This window comes from Bidens hawaiensis, unplaced genomic scaffold, assembly GCF_021521415.1.
Source record: "Bidens hawaiensis isolate Kalapana, Puna unplaced genomic scaffold, B.hawaiensis_p1.1 tig00029139_1, whole genome shotgun sequence".
Lineage (NCBI taxonomy): Eukaryota > Viridiplantae > Streptophyta > Magnoliopsida > Asterales > Asteraceae > Bidens > Bidens hawaiensis.
This window is the reverse complement of record NW_027494807.1, coordinates 129236-146716: the sequence shown is the minus strand read 5'-3', so window position 1 is coordinate 146716 and position 17481 is coordinate 129236. Positions and strand designations below refer to the sequence as shown.

At 44.7% G+C, this 17481-nt stretch overlaps 2 pseudogenes across 1 annotated transcript; one reads left to right on the top strand and one right to left on the bottom strand.

Annotated features, from left to right (window-relative positions):
* The first annotated feature begins 979 nt into the window (after positions 1-979).
* On the top strand, positions 980-2623 carry LOC143578317 (uncharacterized; annotated as a pseudogene). The gene is made up of 3 exons (XR_013143240.1): positions 980-1477; positions 1551-1656; positions 1910-2623. The product of XR_013143240.1 is annotated as an uncharacterized LOC143578317 (transcript).
* A 946-nt stretch (positions 2624-3569) lies between these two features.
* Positions 3570-4853, bottom strand: LOC143578324 (protein IRX15-LIKE pseudogene; annotated as a pseudogene).
* Between the last annotated feature and the right edge of the window lie 12628 nt (positions 4854-17481).

The following is a 17481-nucleotide window of genomic DNA, read 5'->3' as shown; positions in this document are numbered from 1 at the left end:
ATCACATACCTTCACTCTTACACTAGTGTGTTTTCTCCTCAAACATAAAGTTATTCCAAGTCAGAATGCGGCCAACGAATAAACCTTTTCCCCGTAGTGAGACTAACAGTGCTTTTGATGTGTAGGTCAATATCAGTATCATTATTGTCTAATGTCCTTTCGCCTTTATAGAAATAGACACAAATCTAGTTTTAGATTCTTAGAAGCAACAAATGGTGTTCAAAGATGTTTAACAACTACAAGTAGAGGTTCCAATATGGCTATTTCCGAGATTTTAGATGCCCAAAACGAGTATTAAAAGGTATGACCTCTTTTTACTCTTTAATCATTTAACCAAACTCCAAAGGGTTATCTCTTACTAGACCAAATTTGTATACTTAAATGATTAATATGCCACTGAAATCCACAACACCTATTTTTCGGGTCTAATCACGAAATGATTGGACTAGGTAACGAGATATTCCTTGTTTGGGTAAAGATATGTGTTTGTTTCCCCTATATTTCTACGAGAAAACAAACTAAATTTTCAAATTTATTTCTAACTATTCATTCTCAATATTATATATATATATATTAAAAACCAAACGTTACTTATCTCACAATAAACACTATTTATAAAATAAATCACTTAGTTTTTCACACATGCAAACATTATTTTTCATAATTAATTTTATTTATTTTCAAGTTTGATTTAATATCCTTTTTATTTTTATAATTAAACATTAGCAAATATTATTTTCTCTTACAAATTTTAAAATACTATATTTTTTAAATTCCAAATATACATTATAGTACACGCTTATTTTAATTTACGTTTCAGTATGATCATTTATCGTAATCGAATTCCACCTGGTGGCGTTGAAGTCGCAGTGATTTTACCAGCTGTCGTCTATTGTTGACTATTTAAATTGACCGTCCTGGCACCGATACCATATACTTCATCAATTACATACCTAACGGACCCTAACGGTTTCTTTAAACCCTCTTTTTGCCTCCAAAACTTGTTTCCGGCGGCGATGGGCGGAGCGCCACCTCCCGCCGCCACCTCTCCGTCATCATGAGATTCAAATCCTCCGTCATCAGTTTCCACATCATCACCAAACACAAACACATGGACTTATCTACACTCGCTCAAACCCTAACTTCACGCGCCACTGTAACTGACTCCGACGACCGCCTCTGCTCCGATTCAATAGTATCCTCTCCTCCGGCACCGGATGTGAGCTCAGAATCTTCATTTTTCGGTACTCCGGATGGTTATTTGAACCGAGAGGCTCAGATCGAAAAAGCTTTGATATATTGGAGAAATCTCGGTGAGCCGAAGCTGATTGTCGCTCCAATGGTGGATAATTCGGAGCTTCCGTTTCGAATGCTGTGTCGAAAGCACGGAGCGCAAGCTGCGTATACTCCGATGCTTCATTCTCGTATATTCTCCGAGAACGCAAAGCATCGGTCGCAGGAATTCACTACCTGCAAGGTACATTGATGTTATGAGTTATTATAGAATTTAGAAAATGTTTAATTACTTTCGTTGTGTGTTTAATTCGCAGGAGGATCGGCCGTTGTTTGTTGAGTTTTGTGCTAACGATCCGGAGATGTTGCTAGAAGCAGCACGCAGAGTCGAAGCTTATTGCGATTACATTGATATTAATTTGGGAACTTATAATTAAAGCATGATATTTAGAAAGTTTATGTTGATAAGTTAGAATATAGTTATCCTAATGTTAGAATATAGTCATTAAATTTCAAAACATATAGAATCTGCTCTTAAACTTGTACTAATGACCTGCAAATTATCTCCGGCGTACAGTTGATACAGGTTCATGATAATATACTTGAACTAGTGTTATAACATGATCATTGAGCAAGTTACCTCTAGTGATGACCTGCAAATTCTATTCAATCTGTAGGTGTCCTCAACGTATAGCCCGAAGGGGAAACTATGGAGCGTTTCTAATGGATAACCTTCCTCTAATCAAATCATTAGTTGAAAAGCTAGCTTACAACCTGCACGTTCCCGTTTCTTGCAAATTTAGAATATTTCCTGACCTAGAGGACACTTTAAACTATGCAAAAATGCTAGAAGACGCAGGCTGTTCTCTTCTTGCAGTTCACGGGCGCACTAGAGACGAAAAAGACGGGAAAAAGATACGAGCAAATTGGGATGCGATACGTGCGGTTAAAAATGTTCTTAAAATCCCGGTTCTTGCAAACGGAAATATTCGTCACATGGATGATGTGAAGAACTGTTTGGAGCAAACGGGTGCAGATGGTGTGCTTTCAGCTGAATCTCTTCTTGAAAACCCGGGGTTATTTGATGGAATCAGGACTGTTGATAAGGGTGATTTGGTGGTTGAGTATTTGAAGTTATGTGAGAAGTATCCTGTGCCATGGAGGATGATTAGGTCTCATGTTCATAAGATGTTGGGAGAATGGTTTAGGGTTCATCCACATGTTAGGGAAGATCTTAATAAGCAGTCTAAATTGAGCTTTGAGTTTTTGTATGATTTGGTTGATCGGCTTCGAGTTCTTGGTGTCTCAAGGCCAGTTTGTGAAGGAACTGTTTTGGAAACTGAGGATAAAGATGGAGTGGTGTGCAAGGGTTCATTGTGCAGATAGCTAGTGATTGGATTTGAAAAGGTAAACATTTTTCTATTTATTCACATGAATTTATTGGTTTATCAGATCTTCAAGTTGAAGAAAAATGAGGGTCTAAACCATAGATGATAACCGAGTATTTATCTTCATTTTTTGTAGTTGATACTTGATAGTGATGATATGATGAAAAAACATAGTTGATTTGTGCCTGATAAGATCTTGACTCGTTTTTAGCTCTAATTGGATGTTTTAGCATTTATATATAACATACATTTTGATTAAAGTCTTTACAAACTTGATCTTCACCTTTGTAAGTTTTGAGTACATTTGATACTCATTACCTACATCTCAATAAATGAGTTGATTCGGGTGAAAAAAAAGGTTGCTTATCGGTTTGTTTGAGTTCACTTAAATATATAACTGGTCAATTTGAGTTTATACCCAAATTTAAGGATGACTATGAGTTGGGTATATGGTAATCCCGGTCTTATACTAGATCATATAACTGTATTCCATACCAGGTCCTATACCTGCCGGTTACCCGTTACTCGGTACCCATAAGGTATGCTGGTATTAGGTATACCTGTTTATAATCTTGTGTGGCTAAAATCTACCCGTTTGAATGCCCATTAAGTGAACCTCAGTATTAAGTTCACCTCAACAACTGACTTGACACGAAATACTCAATTACACTTTTAACATTGCTATTATTGTAATAATTTCAAAATTTTGACAATTTGTATGTACTATTTATTATGCATTTTTTAAATTATATATTATATTAGTATATTCAGGTAAACGGGTTTGGGTAATTGGGCGGGTTTCACCTAATTCCAAACCCGATTGCATACCTGACGTCCCAAATATTTTGGGTTATCCTGAGTTCGGTTTTGGCATCATTATCATATTATGTTATGGGTAAAACGGTCCACGAACGAGTGCACGACAAGAATGGAGTTAGTTCTAACAAATCATGAAATGGATCATACTTTCACAAATTCTTTTTATCTATTCTTGGAACCGGACATGGATACAAAAGATTTTTTACATAAAGAAGTTACATTTACACAAATCCTTCAAGAATGTTTATTCAAATCTGAACCCAAAATTTCAAATCTTAATCATAAATAATCAAGTTTTACAGCAGCTATCATAAAACACACACCATGCAGCAGTAAGCCAGAGACCCAACACCGCCAGCTAGGCTGCCTTCGCCTTAGTCGACACCGAGTGGTTCCGGCAGAACTGGTGGCTGTTACCCTCCTCCACCACTCTTTCCACATATAATGAGCCAACAAATCCTTCGACGACTTAACCAGATTCTCCTTACACAAAAACTCGTCACTCGACACCCTCTCAACCTGACAACCTCCCTCTTATAATCATGAACAAAAACATGTGTTTTCCGGTTGCCACCCTTTTTACTCCTGGCCAGGACGCCGGCAGTAAAGATCGCTGACATCCTACCGGGCCCCTCCGGCCAGTACCCGCGGGGCCCATCCACCAGAATAATGTCCCAATCCAACTCATACAACTGATTAGGCAAATCATTCAACCCGATTTTACACTCGGAGAATAACAAATTTTGCACCGGCCGACACTCGTTACGCGCTTGTTCCCTAACCGAATTCACCAGCTCATGAAGCTCACTGATCTTTGTCGTGTACTGCACATCATACGCTTCAATCTCGGGATGCTTTTCTTCAATATAAGCTGCATAATAACGATTTTCGTCTATAAAAACCGTCCGTCCTCTATGGTTCAACGCGGTCCACAAAAGTGTCTCGGGCGTGAGCCCGAACACAAGAAACTTACACGGCGATGGACATTGCCGTAGGACGTCAGAGATTTGTTTAATATCGGTTTGTGACATGTGTTCGGAGGAGTTCGTGTTGGCAGCATAGTGGATTAAGGCTTTAGCAACTGACTTAGGGAGCGTTTGGTGGTCGAGGGTAGCGGCTGCAGTGGTAGTGGCAGAGGCAGTGACTGTGGTGGTGGTGATGAAGGATTCGCAGGTGTAAATAAAAGTGAGGAGGGATGCTATGGTAAATATTGTGACGGTGGCGATGAGGCAGTAGAGGCGGTTGGACGGGCCTTGTTTTTGGATGTAGGGGTGGAGGAGGATGAGTTTAGTACTGCCATTGTTAATGGTGTTCTTCATGTTTGTTTATTATGTGTTTTGGTGTTGTGAGATTGAAGATGAGAGTTTGAGTTATTATAAAGAAGAGAGTTGGATTGAGGAGCAAATAAGGGTTGAAGCAAAAGGGATTGATGGGTACGTAAAAAGAGCTAAGCCACTGAAGAGGTAGGTCCCAGCAGAGCCCAGTTGGACCCACAGACTCACCTTGAAAAGGGACGTCTGCGCAGTTCAACCCGCAAGACTCCTTAACGGACGTCTGCGCGGTTGAACCCGCAAGACTAAACTAAAGGAACGTCTGCGCAGAAACCAACTGGATCAGCAGGACCCACCACGCTCAAAGACGTGACGTCCTCACGTGCGGTACGCAAGCTGTCCCCGCAGGAAACGCCTACCAATGGTTTTCAGGTACTCCGCCTGTTCCCGCAGTTACGGATACCGGCCATCAGGGAAGGCCACCCGCGCAGCATGGCTACACGCACAAGGCTTAACTCTCATAATAATTCAGAAGTCACCTGAAGAAGGAATGAGCAAGCCGGGAACATTCCCGCACAAAGGCGGGAGGGGGAATACTCCCGCCCAAATGAGCCAGTCCGTACGATATTGAGGATCTTTTACTGTACCTGACGAGGTATGGGCAAAAGATCTGTCCAAAGATACGACAGCTCATTGACAACAGTATGGCGAGCAGCATGCTCTTGTACTGTATATCACTATTAGCCGCTACCTACTCACCAACTCCTGACATACCACGTGCCTAGCCTGTAGTTGGTGAAAAAGGAATAGTACACAGCAGGCCTGGTCACTATCAGCCGCTGCCTACCCACCAACTACCAGCAGGGCACGTGCGTAGGCCACTGTTGGTGGAACAGGAATACTGTTGCAGCCGGCCACACCTCCTTGGAAACCTACCTTCGGCTATAAATACCACAAATGGTATGATCATCTTATCTTAACAGATTACCATCATATCTTATCATATTATACCTGATATCTGCTCTAGCAATCTCTTAATATACATTTATATTTAAAGAGCAATCTAATCTGATTCTCACGCCGGAGGGTGGTCACAAGGAGGAACCCCCCCCCCCCCCTTCTCAGTGACAAGCTCACGGTGTCTGTTTTGCAGGTTATCAGAAGAACCATCTTTACCGGGTCTAACCCCTCGTGGGAAACATCTATCTAACCGCCAGGTTACCCATAATCTGCCCGGGGTCCGGTTAGTGTTTCTTCATTGGCGCCATCCGTGCATAAAAGCTAGAACTTCATTTTTCTCCAGTTTTTTCAAACTTCTGGAAAGATGGTTAACGTTACTCCGGTCCTAAGGCCAACGAGTTACCAGGAAGCCCCGGTAACCACAACCCCAGCTACTGGGGGGAACACCGGCGAGCACACAAATTTTACGAACACTACCCCAGTTACCCAAGCTGGGGCAAGTGCAGTAAACAACCATCCCCTGGGATTCAATAATACCCAGGTGGAAAGACAGCAGACGAGACTCCCCCGCCAAACACTTGAACAAGTTAAAGCGTGGGGGGAGGCACGTCAGAAGGAATTCCAAGCTGAGTTGGACGAACGCTTACGTTCCGTCCAACAGGCTGACGAATTTGGAAGCACTCGCCAACAGCTCAACATGAGCAGTGAGTGCGAGTCCTCGGACGATGATCAGGAGGAATCCGACACCGACGCAAACCCTCGCCTTAGGGCGAAAGGGAAGCGTAAGGAAACGGACTTCCAAACGAGAAGGAATTTCGGAGAAACCTTCAAACAAAGAAACGCGGGGGGAAACCCACGCGACTTCTCCAAAACCTTCAGACCAACTGCTGCAAACGCGGGAACATCCAAGTTTGCAAGGGACATTGCGGAAGCAATCGCCCCAAAAAGTGCCAAGCAGATGCCCAACATCGGCACCTATGATGGTATATCCGACCCAGATGATCACCTGAACAGATTCATAGCGGGGCAACCGTCAGCAGCTGGACGGAACCCACGTGGTGTTATATGTTCCAGATGACACTGGTTGGAGCGGCTAGAGTGTGGTTTGACCGTTTACCGGTCCACCACATTTATGATTGGGCGGACTTCCAACACAAGTTCAGCCAACACTTCAGTCAACAGAGGAAGTATATTGAAGAACAGTGGACGATCCTCAACTGCGTTAGAGATAAGGATGAACCTTTACTAGACTTCATCACTCGCTTTAACTCGAAAAAGCTGAGTCTGGGCGTTATAAGCGAAGACCTTGTTCGCGCCGCTTTCATCCAGGGCGCCGAATACCCAGAACTTATCCGCACGTTGACGGGAAAAGATGGCATGCTACCCACATGGGATGCCATCATGACGGCAGCCAAGCGCTTTGCCGAAACGGAGAAGCAACTGGGTGGGAATCTGCCCCAGACTACAAACTTCTACACGCAGGGGATTAGAGAAAACAGCGTCCAGTCCGCCTGGCAAAACAAAAGGAGGAAGCCAAGCATATGACAGTCAAGGGTAAACTTCGACACCTCATCCAGCTCTCGCTCCCTATTAGGCGGAAGGGATAATACACACCCATCAGGCCAACACACCAGGTGGACGCCCCTCACCAAAAGCGTCACGGAGATATTTGCCACTGAGAAACTCCCATGGCCAAAAGCTCCAACGGTCCGACAACGACCTGACGCGGACCAGAGCAAATACTGTGACTTCCACGGCACAAAGGGTCACACCACTGAGAAGTGTTTATCTCTGAGGAATATTATCGAAACATTCGTCAAGGAAGGCAAACTTACACACCTGGTGGCATCAATCAGGAATAGAGGGCAGAATGACAACCGATACAAAAGCAACGGACGAAAGCCCGTTGACATCAGCATTCACATGGTTCGTGGTAACATCAGAGGAAGAAAAAGACATACGACAGAACCATGCGCATGGAAAGAAGCTGAGGTGCGCTTCCCGCGAGTGCCAGGAGGACCCAGCAAAGAAGGCCCTATCGTCATCAAAAGCCAGCTGGGACACTACATCACTTCCCGCACTCTTGTTGACAACGGTGCCTCGTCAACAGTTATGTACAGGCAGTTCTTCGACAAGTTAGATGATGAAGACAAGGAACGCTTGGAAACGGTCTACGCCTCGATGGAAGGGTTCGACGGCAGCACAAACACCCCTCTGGGCATCCTATCTTTCCCCGTCACTCTCACAGACGGAAAACTCTCCCGCACAGAGGATGTAGACTTTGTCGTAATGAGGAAGCCACACCACACGTACGACATTCTCTTCGGGAGAGACGGGATGGCAAGATTCAACGCCATAGTATCTTCAGTCCACGGCATGATGGGATGGCCAACAGCTGAGGGCGTGGCGATGGTCACCGGTATTCCCCAGGTATGCATCGCATCTGTCTCATCAACACCCAAACCAAAGATGGCTAAACCCACCATCACCGAACCAGAAGAATGGGCTTTTAATGGAAAATACCCCGACCAGGCGGTTACCATTGGCCCAACAATAACTGATCCTACGCGCACATTACTCAAACGCTTACTACAAAAAAACGCTGACATCTTCGCATGGAAACCAGCAGACATGACAGGTGTACCTCGAAGTAAAGCAGAGCATAAGCTCAAGTGTGACCAGGCTTTTACGCCGGTCATACAAAAGCGTAGAGTAATGGGGGCGGAACAAGCTAACGCGTGTAGAACCCAAGTCAAGGAACTCCTTGACGCGGGCATCGTACGCGTTAGCAGATATCAAACCTGGGTTGCAAATCCCGTTATGGTACCAAAGTCTAACAAGCAATGGCGCATGTGCATAGATTTCAAAGACTTGAACAAAGCATGCCCCAAAGATTGTTACCCGTTACCCGAAATTGATCTTAAGGTAGATTCGTTATCACCGTTTCGCCTTAAATGCTTCCTTGATGCGTATAAAGGATACCATCAAATCCACATGGCCGTTGACGATCAGGACAAAACCGCATTTCGGACGCCCGATGGCACATTCTGTTATCAAATGATGCCATTCGGACTTAAGAATGCCGGGTCCACATACCAGCGCCTGATGGACAAAGAGTTTCATGCCCAAATTGGGAGAAACTTGGAAGTATACATGGATGACCTGGTCATTAAAAGCCTTAACCCAGAAGCGATGTTGAAAGACATCGAAGAAACATTCAACACACTCAGAAGGATAAACATGAAGCTCAACCCGAGCAAGTGTTCCTTTGGGATGGAAGAAGGGAAGTTCTTAGGAGTCATCGTTACAAAAGATGGCTTCAGAGCGAACCCTGAAAAGGTCGAAGCCATTATTAAAATGGAATCACCTACCACCATCAAACAAGCTCAGACACTGAACGGACGCCTAGTTGCACTTAACCGCTTCTTGGCAAATCATGCGGATAGGTCGTTCCCATTCGTGTCGACGCTGAGAAACTGTCTAAAGAAAACGCACTTCCGCTGGACACCAGAAGCGGAAACAGCTTTTCAGGAAATTCGGTCACGTTTGATCGAACTCCCAACGCTCACAGCACCAGAGGCGGGAGAGGAATTAATCATATACCTCTCCGCCACAGATAGAGCGACCGGGGCCGTCCTGTTAGTCGAGCGAAAAGGCATCCAGATGCCAATCTACTATGTTAGCCGTATCCTAACAGACGTCGAAACTCGGTACTCTACCCTGGAAAAATTAGTCTTAGCACTTGTACAGGCTTCACGTAGGCTAAGACGATATTTCCAAGGTCACCCAATTACTATTCTCACCAACTTCAAACTCGCAAACGTTTTAGGCAAACCCGAACTTTCGGGACGCCTAGCCAAATGGGCAATAGAATTGGGAGAATACGCGATAAAATACAAGCCAAGGCCAGCTATAAAAGGCCAGGTCTTGGCCGACTTTATTGCCGAAGTCCCCGCATCGCGGGAGAAAGAGTGCCAGGACGAGGCTCAGCCCTCTCCAGCACTAGACATCGATGAAGTCTGGCGACTTTACACCGATGGAGCGGCCAGCAGCGAGGGCTCAGGCGCAGGGTTAAAACTTACCAACCCAACAGGCCAAGAATACACTTACGCTATTCGACTGGACTTTCCAAGTACGAATAACGAAGCTGAGTATGAATCATTCTTGGCCGGGTTAAGGATTGCGCGTAAAATGGGAGTAAAGAACTTGGAAGCCCTTGTGGATTCCATGTTAGTTGCCAATCAGATAAACGGGACGTACACGGCCGTGAACGACACAATGGCCCTGTACCTCGCTCAAGCAAAAACCCTCATGCGCGATTTTAATGATTGTAAAGTCATACACGTCAAGCGTAGCGAAAACAAATCTGCGGATGCGTTAAGCAAGCTTGCGTCATTAGCTTTCACTCACTTGGGAAAGGACATCCGCATCGAACTCCTGGGAGCACCATCAGTCCCACACAAGGAAATCTGTGTCATCCAAACCGGCACAGAAACGTGGATGACACCAATAATAAATTACCTTGCGGCGGGCATACTACCAGAGTCAAAAACACAGGCAAGAAAACTACGCTGTAAAGCACTGAACTATCAACTCATTGATGACGTCCTTTACAGATGTAACTTTCTTGGCCCCCTCCTCAGATGCGTTAACGACCAAGATGCCAACTACCTCATAAGGGAAGTACACGAAGGCATCTGTGGGATACATGCAGGTCCAATCGCAGTTGTAGCTAAGCTAAACAACGCGGGATACTTTTGGCCGGGGATGCATACGGATGCGCTGGCGTACATCAGAAAATGCAGGTCTTGTCAGCTCTACGCACCCAACACGCATCGCCCGAAGAATGAACTTGTTCCAGTCACCTCTACATGGCCATTTCAGAAGTGGGCCATCGACGTGACTGGCCCATTTCCCACAGCAGCAGGGAACGTCCAGTTTCTAGTGGTCGCCATCGACTACTTCACCAAGTGGATAGAAGCAAAACCCTTAGCCCAAACGACCGCAAAACATATCAAGAAATTCATTTGGGAATTTATCATTTGTCGTTTCGGGCTCCCACAGAATTTGGTGAGCGATAACGGCACCAACTTTGCTGACAAGAAGCTACAACAGTGGCTTAAAGAACTTCAAATCACCCACACCTTTACCTCGGTGGCGCACCCGCAGGGTAATGGTGAGGTAGAAAGAGCAAATAGGAGCATCGTCGACGGCATAAAGAGACGACTATTGAAACACAGATCCGGCTGGGTGGACGAAGTTCCACACGTACTTTGGGCACACAGAACGATGAAAAAGGCAAGTACGGGAGAAACCCCGTTCAGCCTCACTTATGGCATTGAAGCCATGGTCCCGGTCGAAATTGGTTTACCCTCACCAAGGGTCATGATTCAACCAGAGGACAATAATGCGGAAAGACGGTTAGACCTCATGCTAACCGAGGAACGCAGAGACTTAGCCGCAATGCGTGAAGAGAACTACAAACGACAAATGCAAAAGTACTACAACACGCGGGTAAAACTCTGCAACTTCAATGAAGGAGACTACATATTGCGTAACAACGAGGCTTCGAACCAAGATCGCCCAGGAAAGCTGACTCCTGTCTGGGAAGGTCCGTACGTTATCAAACAAGTGCTGGGAAAGGGCGCATACCGGCTCGAAAGGCTCGATGACACTCCCGTCCCAAGAACATGGAACGGAGCTCAATTACGCAAGTGTTACATGTAGATCAATTCCAAATTTGTAAAAGGCCCAGAGCCACTTTTAATGGAAATGATTCTCTTTAGAACATTGACGCTGATGATTTTATACTTGTAAGCTTTCCACACGGATATGCCGGTCTTCACCGCATAATTACGAGGAAAGTCGTTGCGTGGGGAAGGCGGCAAAACCCGCATAAACCCAAAAAACGGCAAACCTTCACGCAGGTCAGTTGAAGGGGAAAAGTTCAGTCATCCCACTAAATGAAAGTGCCGGTCTATCCGCATGAATCATGATAAAGGAAACTGAACACTAACCTATTGACAACCGCGCGTCGAACGGTTAAATTATTCAAAACAGAGAATCTCAACAAAAGGATGAGGAAAACCTACACGCAGGTCAGGTATAGGTAAGTTTAGCCATCCTACTAAGTTCAAGTGACGGTCCTACCCGCACAATCACGAAAGGAAGCAAAACTTCACACCTATTCTGTCACGTTCAAAGGTTAACTTATCCAAAACACTGGGAAAATTGCTAAAATAAACTAAAATATGCATGCGCAATTCATATAACGTTTATAACGCAAGTCTCAAAGATTCAAAAGTAAGCGGGAATATTGTGACATCTGCCCCGATCCGACCCGACCCAGGTACCCGTTTCCCTTATCCGATCTCTTTCTTTTATGATTTAATATCTATTTATACTTATATTTTACTTTTAATAATAATATATACTTTTCCTTCCCGCCTCTTTCTCTCTCTTTCTTTCCGCCGTCCCGTCCCTCTCCTTCTCTCTTTCCGCCTTCTTTTCCCTCTTGTCGCCGTCCCGCCCTTACGCCTTGTTTCCCTCTTTTTTCTTCTAACTCGTTGCTTGTCCTTTGTTCCTTTCCGCCTAAGGTTGTCTGCGCAGCTCCACGCGCTAGACCCCTTACAAGGAATCCTGCGTGAAGACCACCTGTTTCAGCGATACGCGAGACGAACTCTTCTCGCAGCGCGCTAAGAATTGTAATTCTTCTCGCAGCGCGCTAAGAACGGTAGTTCTTCCCGCGACGCGCTAAGGGTTTGTAGTTCTTCTCGCAGCGCGCTAAGAATCGTAGTTCATCCCTCGACGCGCGAAGAATTATAGTTCTTCCCGCGGCGCGCTAGGAATTTTAGTTCCTCCCGCGGCGCGCTAAGGAATGTGATTCTTCCCGCGGCGCGCTAAGGAATGTAGTTCTTTCCGCGACGCGTTAAGGTTAGTTCTGTCTGCCTTCGCGCTCGCGCTCTCTTGACCTTCTGTGTCTGCCTTCGCGCCTTAGCCTTCTCGCGCTCAACCCTTTGAGTTTTCTTCTGTTTAATCTAGCCTTTTGCTTTTGTGTTGTCTTATCTTTTGAGCTGTTGACCTAATCTGCTTTATGTCTGAAAAGTTACTTTCGGCGCAGCATGCGCACCAACCCCATTGGTTGACAGATAAAGTGACTGACATAATCTTTTGAGAATCTGCTTTTGCCATGCTTGACCAGTACCTTTTTCTGAACCGCCCATGCCTTTTTACTGTTCCCTGACAGCTTTATCTTGCCTCTGCAGCTGCCATATCTTTCCATATCTTTTGCTTTTGGAATCTTTTACTTTTTGAGATCTTTTCCCCTTTTTCTGGATTTATGTCTCCTAGGGTTTTCCTATAAATAATAATAATATTTTCATAACACATCACACACAAACACTTAATCTCTCCTGTCCTCCTCCTTGCTCTCTCTGCCGCCTCCCTCTCTGCCTCCGTCTTCCTCCCTGTTCTGCCCTGCTTTTCCGGTAATATATATTATATATAATAATTTACTTATTAATTATGCTAACTTATATTCAAGACTTAAAACCAATCGTTAAAACAATAATCTTATTTATAGGTTAACTTGTGCTTGTTTAAAGTTGGTTCTTGCTTTATCTTACACCGCATCGTTTATCAAGTGAGTAATCTCGTACCTAATCCCTTTTTGCTTTTAATGTTTTGGGATGTTCATGTGTTCATACAAACTTAGAGTCTTAAACTTGTTTATGCACTTTAGTCGCGCAGTATCCCATGTGTTGAGGACGTAGACTTGGCTGTTTATTTGTATGTGTGGATCATTAACCGTCTTGTCGGTCTATTCCGCAGTTTTCATGGTACCATTAGATGAACACGGGAGAACTATCGTTTATGATTTTCTCTTTTGTTTACACATGCACAGTTTGTTTTGTTTGTGAGCTCAATTGTGAGCACTGGCAGTCTTATGAATCTTAGAGTTGGTCCCGATCAGATTACACCCTTGTTGAAAACCAGACATACGCATGTTGCGCGCAGATTTATTGTTATCTATGTATTGTATTAAACTTGATTTCTCACCAACACGCAAGTGTTTGACGTTTTATTTTAACACATGTTCAGGTTTGCAGTAGCTGTTTTGGAGCTTGTGGACACGTAGGAAGTTTTCTTTATTTTTGACCTAGATTAAAATGTATCAAGACAAGTTATTGCTGTTCGAATATTATGATTTATAATATATTGATTTATGATGATTTATGTTATCTTATGTTTACTTTGCGCACGCGCGAATGAATGTATTTATTAAATATTGACACCCAATAGTGTCACGAGTAATGAAACAATATGTGGCGCCCCGATGTATAATCCGCCTTTGGTCGGGGTGTTACAGATTGGTATCAGAGCTCGTTGACTTTAGGATAGGTGGTTAGACGTAACGGCCTAGAATACCTAAGAGTCCCCTCTCGCGCATGAGAGAAATCTCATGTTTGCGCGCTTATTGTTAATTACTCGTTATTTATGAATATGCTCGCGCTTGCGCAGTATATGATTTTATGTTTTATTTCGCGATATTTCGATTTTTTTTTGTGAGTTTCGATTTTTATTGATTTTACTTACATATTCGTTTGTTGGATTTGAAAATCTGAAAAGTCATGGTGATACATGAATAGTTGATTTTCAATTTCCATTTACGATTATGTTCTGAGGTTGGAGACTTGAAAGGTCATGGTGATACATGAATTGTCAACCTCCAATACTCATTTTCTTGTATGTTTTATATTGAAGATTGAAAAGTCATGGTGATACATGAATCGTCAATCTCCAATACTCGTTTGCTCGTATATTTTAAATTGGGAATTCGGAAAGTCATGGTGATACATGAATTGTCGATTCTTGATTCGAATTTGTTACCTTTATTAAGTCTGCATTTAGGGTCATTTAATCTACTTTAACTTTTGATAGTATCTAACTCTGCGAAACCAAGCTTTTCGAGGTTATACTTTGTGCTAAAACCAAGATATTAACTAAAATTAAAACTTTTATAGAATGCCTCCGCTATCTCGCCGATTTCAGAGAAGAGAAGCCTCGCGCATGCGTAGACAGCAACGTTCCCAGGAAATGGCCGCCGCAATAGCCCAAGCTTTGAGCCAAAACAATACCAACACCTCTGGTTACAACATTAAGTCCTTTAACGCGGGTAACCCTCCAAAGTTCACAGGTCTTGAAGGAGCCACCGTGATGCTCCAGTGGCTTGAGAAAATAGAAAACACTTTCCTCCATACCCAATGCCCCTCAGACAGACGAACCCTGTATGCTTCCAGTGTCCTGGAATCTAGAGCGCTTACATGGTGGAATGGAGTAGCTCATGCGCGTGGCGCAGAGGCTGCTTCTAGCATTACATGGGAGGAATTCAAGGAAATTCTGACGCGAGAATTCTGCCCTCCCAACGAAATTAAGCGCCTAGAGGAGGAATTTTGGAATCTTAAGCAATACAGCGGTGAAGCGCGCGAGTACGCGACGCGCTTCCATGAACTAAGCCTGCTTGTCCCTCACCTTGTTACCCCTTCCCGCCGAGCCATAGAGAAATTCCTTGGGGGTCTCCCCATGGAAATTCAAGATTCTGTATGGGCCAGAAACCCAGTAACCCTCTCTGACGCCATCGAGTTGGCCGCTGTGCTCAGCGACAACCATGTCAGAGCAGGAACCCTGTTCCTGCGGGGAACAGAAAAGACCAAACCCACCAAGACTGCCCCTGAACCAACAGAAACCAAACCCGAACCCTCAAACCGTAACAACCTCAAGCGCAGGCGCAAGGCCTATGCGCTTACCAACCCGCCCATTGTCCAGCAACCCATCTACCAACCTCCAGTTTATGCGCCTAACCCTCTGTCAACCTACCCAACACCTCCTGTAGTCCACAACTATGCCTTAACCAATCCAGCACTCCCTGCCCCGCCAACTAAGAAACCTTACACAGGAAACCACCCCTTTTGCCCAACCTGTAGATTTCACCACCCAACCCAAACCCCGTGTCGACTTTGTACCCGATGTGGCCGTACTGGTCACCTTGCAGAAAACTGTAGAGTCCTTCTCGCCAACCCAATTGCGCCAACACCACCAGTCTACCCGCAGAACCCACAACCAACCTACCAAAACCCACGACCCAGATCGTGCTTTAACTGCGGTGATCCCAGTCATTTCCGGAACGCGTGCCCGAGACTACAAGTGCAAATCACACAGGCGAATCCGGTGAACCAGATTTCGAACCAAGTGACGCGTGGACGAGCTTTTAACATAACCGCGCACCAAGCGCAAGCGAATAATGACGTAGTTAATGGTACATTTTTGCTTAACGGATTTCATGCTTCTGTACTTTTTGATACTGGCGCCGATCGAAGTTTTATCTCTCGCGCCTTCGAGCAGAAGCTTGCGCGACCGCGCAGCGATTTAAAAGAAAATTTTTCAGTTGAATTGGCTAATGGTGAAACTGTTTTAATTAACTCGGTGATTAAAGATTGTACGCTTAATCTTAACGAAAACGATTTTCTAATTGACCTCATCCCTATGCCTCTTGGAAGCTTTGATGTTATCATTGGTATGGACTGGCTTACGCATAATCGCGCCGAAGTTATTTGCGCCAAGAAGATGATTCGCATACCTCGAGAAAATGGTGATCTTCGCATCTACGGCGAAAAACCCCCCCGCGGTCTTAAACTTATGTCTTGCGCCGAAGCCCGAAGGCTCATGCGGAAGAAGTGTATTGCATTTCTAGCCCATGTGGTTAAACCTGCTGAAGAGAAGAAGCTTCGCGATATCCCTGTTGTGCGTGATTTCCCTGAAGTTTTTCCTGATGATCTTCCTGGTATCCCTCCCGCTCGTGAAGTCGAGTTCCGTATTGATCTTGTCCCTGGTGCTTCCCCCGTGGCTAAATCTCCTTATCGTCTTGCACCCGCTGAGATGCAAGAATTGGCCAGCCAACTTCAAGAGTTGACTGCTAAAGGATTCATTCGCCCTAGCTCTTCGCCCTGGGGTGCTCCGGTGTTGTTCGTTAAAAAGAAAGATGGATCGTTTCGCATGTGTATTGATTACCGCGAGTTGAACAAACTCACCATTAAGAACCGGTATCCCTTACCGCGTATTGACGACCTCTTTGATCAACTCCAAGGTGCCTCTTGTTTCTCGAAAATTGATCTCCGCTCTGGCTATCACCAGTTGCGCATCCGCGATGAAGATGTTCCGAAGACTGCTTTTCGAACTCGTTATGGCCATTTTGAATTCTTGGTCATGTCCTTCGGTTTAACCAACGCACCCGCCGTTTTCATGGATCTAATGAATCGGGTGTGTAGGCCTTTCTTGGATAAATTCGTGATTGTGTTTATCGATGATGTTCTGGTGTATTCTAAGACCAAGGCCGAGCACGAGCAACATCTTCGGTTGGTGTTGCAAAAGCTTAGAGTTGAGCAACTCTATGCTAAGCTTTCCAAGTGTGAATTCTGGTCTGATGAAGTACAGTTTCTTGGTCATGTTGTAAACAAGATGGGTATTCATGTCGACCCATCCAAGATTGAAGCAATCAAGAACTGGATCACGCCATCCTCTCCTTCCGAGATCCGTTCCTTTCTGGGCTTAGCTGGTTACTACCGGCGATTTATTTCGAACTTCTCAAAGATCGCTTTGCCTTTAACAGCTCTAACGCACAAAGGTAAACCGTATATTTGGGGCTCGAAGCAAGAAGAAGCCTTTCTGACGCTCAAGCGTTTGTTGTGTGAAGCTCATGTTCTTGCGCTACCTGAGGGTAATGATGATTTTGTCGTGTATTGCGATGCATCCAA